The sequence below is a fragment of the Piliocolobus tephrosceles genome, chromosome 3 (assembly GCF_002776525.5).
Source record: "Piliocolobus tephrosceles isolate RC106 chromosome 3, ASM277652v3, whole genome shotgun sequence".
Lineage (NCBI taxonomy): Eukaryota > Metazoa > Chordata > Mammalia > Primates > Cercopithecidae > Piliocolobus > Piliocolobus tephrosceles.
In genome coordinates this window covers 16,600,956-16,607,355 of record NC_045436.1, presented here as the reverse complement: position 1 = coordinate 16,607,355, position 6,400 = coordinate 16,600,956, and positions in this window count along the sequence as shown.

The window sequence follows — 6,400 nt, the reverse complement described above, 5'->3', positions numbered from 1 at the left end:
GATTATTTCAATAGATGCAGAAAAGGCTTTAGATAAAATTCAACATTGCTTCATGTTAAAAACTCTCAATAAAGTAGATATTGAAGGAACAGACTTCAAAATAGTAAGAGCTGCATATGACAAACCCACAGCCAACATCATACTGAATGGCCAAAAACTGGAAGCATTCCCCTTGAAAACTGGCACAAGACAAGGATGTCCTCTCTCACCACTATTCAGCATTTTATTGAAAGTTCTGGTCAAGGCAATCAGGCAAGAGACCAAAATAAAGGACATTCAAATAAGGAGAGAGGAAGTCAAACTGTCCCTGTTTGCAGATGACATAATTTTATATATAGAAAACCCCAGTCTCAGCCCAAAAGCGTCTTAAACTGATAAGCAACTTCAGCAAAGTCTCATGATACAAAATTAATGTGCAAAAATTGCTAGCAATTCTATACACCAACAACAGTCAAACTGACAGCCAAATCATAAACAAACCCCCATTCACAATTGCCACAAAAAGAATAAAATACAGCTAACAAGGGAGGTGAAAGATCTCTACAAGGAGAACTACAATCCACTGCTCAAATAAATCAGAAATGACACAAACAAATGGAAAAACGTTTCATGTTCATAGATAGGAAGAATCAGTATCATTAAAATGGCCATACTACTCAAAGCAATTTGTAGATTCAATGCTGATACAGCTTGGCTGTGTCTCCACCTAAATCTCATCTTGAATTGTAGCTCCCATAATTCCCATGTGTCATGGGAGGGACACAGTGGGAGGTAATTGAATCATGGGGGTGGGACTTTCCCATGCTGTTCTTGTGATAGTGAAAAGTTTCACAAGATCCGATAGTTTTATTAAGGGGAGTTCCCCTACACAAGCTCTCTTGCCTGCTGCCATGTAACACGTGCCTTTACTTCTCCTTTGCCTTCCACCATGATTGTGGTGCTGAACTCCCCAGTCATGCTGAACTGTGAGTCCATTAAACCTCTTTCCTTTATAAATTACCTAGTCTCAGGTATGTCTTTATTAGCAGCATGAGAATAGACTAATGCAAATGGTATTACTATTAAACTACCACTGACATTCTTCACAGAACTAGAAAATACTATTTTAAAATTCATATGGAACCAAAAAGAGCTTGAAAAACCAAGGCAATCCTAAGAGAAAAGAACAAAGTTGGAGGCATTACACTACCTGACTTCAAACTATACTATAGGGCTACAGCAACCAAAACAGGTACAAGAACGTCACACAGACCAATGCAACAGAATAGAGGAACTAGAAATAAGGCCGTGCACCCACAACCATCTGATCTTTGACAAAACCAACAGAAACAAGCAAGGGGGAAAGGATTCCCTATTTAATAAATGGTGTGGGGATCACTGGCTAGCCATATGCAGAAGATTAAAACTGGACCCCTCTTTATGCCATATACAAAAATTAACTCAAGATGGATGAAAAACTTAAAAGTAAAACCCAAAATTATGAAAATCCTGGAAGACAACCTAGGCATACCATTCAGGACATAGTCACAGGCAAAGATTTCATGAATATGCAAAAAGCAATTGCAACAAAAGCAGAAACTGACAAATAGGATCTAATTAAACAAAAGAGCTTCCGCACAGCAAAAGAAACTATCAGCAGAGTAGACAACCTACAGAATAGAAGAAAGTATTTGCAAACTATGCATCTGACAAAGGTCTAATATCCAGCATCTATAAGAAACTTAAATTTACAATAAAAAAAACCAACCCCATTAATGAGTACATAAAGGACATGAACAGACACTTCTCAAAAGAAGACATACATGCAGTCAACAATCATATGGAAAAAAGCTCAACATCTCTGATCATTAGAGAAATTCCGATCAAAACCATGATGAGATACCATCTCAAACCAGTCAGATAGGCTATTATTAAAAAGTCAAAAACAATAGATGCTGGCAAGTTTGCAGAGGAAAAGGAATGCTTATACACTGTTGGTGGGAGCATAAATTAGTTCAACCACTGTGGAAGACAGTGTGGCAATTCCTCAAAGACCTAAAGAGAGAAATACCATTCAGCCCAGCAATACCCAAGGGAATATAAATCATTCTATTATGAAGACACATGCATGTGTATGTTCATTGCAGCACTACTCACAAGAGCAAAGACATGGAATCAACCTAAATGTCCATCAATGATAGAATGGATAAAGCAAATGTGATACATATACACCATGGAATACTATGCAGCCACAAAAAGGAATATTGTGTCCCTTGCAGGGACATGGATGCAGCTGGAGGCCATCATCCTTAGCAAACTAGGACAGGGACAGAAAACCAAATACCACATGTTCTCACTTACAAGTGGGAGATAAGTGATGAGGACACATGGACACATAGAGGGGAACGACACACACAGGCCTATTGGAGAGTGGAGGGTGGGAGGAGGGAGAGGATCAGGAAAAATAACTAATGAGTACCAGGCTTAATACCCAGGCAATGAAATAATCTGCACAACAAACCCCCATGACACACATTTACCTATGTAACAAACCTGCACGTGGACCCCTGAACTTAAAAGTTTAAAAAAAAAAAATAGTTAGCAAAGTACCTAATAATTCTACCCCCAAGACAATCTCTAATAAAAATTCAATAGATATACTGATACGGTTTGGCTCCATGTCCGCATTCAAATCTCATGTTGAATTGTAATCCCCAGTGTTGGAGGTGGGGCCTGGGGAGATGATTGGATCACGCGGGTGGTTTCTAATGGTTTAGTACCATCCGCCTAGTGCTGCTTGTTTAAAAATGTGTAGCACCTCCTCCCCCAACCCCACCCCTTGCCAGTCTGTGAAGATGTGCCTGCTTCCCCTTCACCTCTGCCATGATTGTAAGTTTCCTTAGGCCTCCTCAGAAGCAGAAGCCTGTACAATCCATAGAACCATGAGCTCATTAAGCCTCTTTTCTTTATAAATTACCCAGTATGTCATTACAGTAGTGTGAGAACGAACTAATACACAATTTGTTTTATGTATGTATGATTTTGCTTCAAAAATGGCATCATATCATTCAAATTTTTTTTCAGATTAGCAGATTCCTCTCCTTAACCTTCTGGTTAAAAAAATGTCGAGTATCAGTTTTCTTCAAGATTCTTCCTGCTTCCTTCACAGATTAGACCAGGCATTTGTTTGCTTTTCATTTCATTCAACCCCACCCATAAATCCTCAACTTTTCAGGTCCTTTTATTACAAGGAGGCAATAATTCATGGTCACTTGGCTTGTCTGTCCAGACTTGTGTGTCTGTCTGACTCATGCCTTTCACCCAGTCTTGGTTGGGCTGACTTTGAGCCTTCTCATTACTGGGCTTATATGGTCCTAATTACATGTTACTGGGGTACACACAGAAATCACTAATTCGTTTTTGACTTTAAACAGATCACTTACCTCTCTGGGGTAAGTGATTTCAGGCGATTGTTTTCCAATCGACTTTTGAGTATCTTTTGCACACCTGATACTAACTGTTGAGAATTCTACAATTAATATGACCCAGCCCTACCTTCCAGGAATAATAGGGAAAAGCAGACAGGCAAATAACCACAGATAGGTAAAAGTCCATGGAAATGAAGAGAAAAGGACAGCCTTGAAAGAGTATGACCACAGGTTTGCCAAATCCCTTTTAAACTCTAAAAATATATAGCTCCAATGGAAAGAAAGTAAGTTTTTCATGATCTGAGGTACTGTATTTAGATTTCCTCCTCAAAAACACTGAAAAATAGGGATGGAACTTGGAAATATGTAATGTTGATTGACTCGTATATTCCCCAAAATACAAGCCTCCCAAGGTGGTCTGGGATTGCCACCAACATTCGGACAGTAGAGGTGGGGATGGCCCTGTCAGTGTCTGCCACATAGGAGAGTTTCATGAATATTTGGTGAATTAACTAGTAAATGCTTAGCAGACATAATAAACCAGAGTAGAGGAAATTGTATCACTTTTTTGTTGTTGTTGGTATGGATTTGGAAAAGGCTAAGATATAGGAAATGTGACTCTGGGGACAAGAGTGGAGCATGAATTCCTTGGGACATGAACTTGGGCTGTTATTCATCCTGCTGTGTTTCCAAAGCTGATTTTCCAGCAAAACAATAACAATAATAATAGTAATAATAATAATGACAACAACTTAGCAAGCTTGGAGATAGTTACCAGAACTCACAGAGTTACAGATTAATGCTTTGGCCTACAACAAAGTGAAACAGTTTTCGAACATAGAATATGTCTTTACCATTAAGCAGGCCTACCACAATTCAATGTAGACATTTAAATTTTGGCAAATCATTTACGATGTCTGTAAGTTTCAGACATGTGTAGGAAGGAGCTGTCCAGTGACATTCTGAGCTTCCAGGTGTGGCAATCAGGCAGGAAGTATGCTGGGAGGGTCACAGCATAAGGCAGCTGCCTGGAGAGCAGATTCAAAGCACAGCTGTTTGGCTCAGAGAACAGCAGATAGGAAGAACACTTCTGCCTGCCACAGAAATCAGCTGGGATATCTGCTATTCTTGCAAATTGGTCTATATTAAATACGTAATTCAGAAACTAAAATTAAAACTAAAACGAAGCCACAATTTCTGGAGCAATCTTCAAACATTACAGTCATAGCAGCACTTCTTTTAATACAGCCAGCTATCTTTTGAGGCTTAAAAGGAATTTCCTTTAAGCAGAAAAGTCTGAAGAGAGTTCTTCAAAGATCCTTGAGGGGAACTCATCTGATAGCAGGAAAGGAAAGTTCAAGATGCCTCAGAGACTACATGTATGGACTGTCAAGGTGAGAGGAGATCATCTTAGATGATACATGAGAATGCAGTATCTAGGTAGAAATCCTGCTCAAAACTAAAAGAAGAAGAGTATATGAAGATATAACCTTGTAAAAGAAGGACTCAAGAATGTGTGTGTGTGTGTAATACATGATATATATGATTGCACATATATTAAAGGCAGGGGTGATGTCCAAAATATTTAACAACTGGTGTAACGACATAGAGTGATCAATAGCCTTAGTTTGTGTGGAACTAAGGGGTTTTCTGAGACATGGGAATCTCAGTGTTAGAACTGGGACAGTCCTGGGCAAACTGGGATGGTTGCTCACCCCAGGCACTAACCAACTGGAATACATGCTAGCAATATACAACCGATGTGGCCTTAATAGCAATACACCTGATCTCTCATCCTTAAAACCTGAGGATGTTTGTACAGGATAAGCCCTGGGAACCATGCAGTCTTGCATTTCTCCAAACTGCTCATGCATTCGCCTGCCTCTGTGCCTTTGCACACACTGTTCCCTCTACCTAGAAAATCCTTTCCTGACCTGACCAACCCCTTTCACTTCCTGCAAGAAGACTTCCTGGACCTTCAAAAACTATATTACGCACCTCCCTGAAGGTCATCCCTAGGACTCTGTATTTACTCCTACATTTAGAATTTTGGAGGAAAAGATAAAGCAGAAACATAATTCCAAAGAACCAAGACTATGAATCCCAATTCATTTATGAATAAGGATGAATGGGAGAGCATCTCCCCAAATTTGGAATCAAAGTAATTCAGTGACAGTGGTAATGTTCTCCAGGAGGCCACTAAAGCTACTATGGTCTTTTGTTCGTGCTGCCAGGCCCCCCAGGCCGAGTAGAAAAGAATCTGAACCTGATGATTTTAGGCACAATAATGAAGACGAGATGTTTCTGCAGGTGCTAACCAAAGTTCTGCTAATAAAATAATTTTTTTCTTTTGGTTAGTCCATGTTGTCTCTGAGATAATAATTACTATGTGCCCTGGGCTATACTTAGTTAGTAAGGCACCAGCACCAGCAGATCCATAGCCCTTCCAGGTGGGAAGACAGAACCAGAGCTGAGGGTCCCATGCCTCCCTCTTTTCATAGGTCCACCAGACTGGCAGAGCCTACTTGAGCCTGCAGGATTCAGGAAAGAACTGAAGACATGCACATTCCTCTCATCAAGTGATCCACCTGCCTCAGCCTCCCAAAGCGCTGGGATTATAGGCGTGAGCCACCATGCCGGGCTCACACGCAACTTGAGTTTGGCCATGAGCCAGATGAGGCATGGGTGTGAACTGAGGTGGAACCAGGTCAGGAATGGGGAACACCCAAGGGACTGCAACAGTTAGGACTTAGGCAGGAAATAAGTGGCATGCTCATAACAGGAAAATTCAAGGAAATTTTAATAAAAATACTGTTTGCCAAGGTGTCCACAGGGTGTAGAGAAACGACAAGGGGTTAGTGCGATCTCTGGGGCTGGTACGGCAGGTGTTACCACCTGAGGCCTGAAGTGGAGTAAGGGAGGGAGTGTTTACCAGAACCCAACAACAGGGAGGGCTGCCTGGGAAGGGCCACATGACAGGAACTTGACACTAT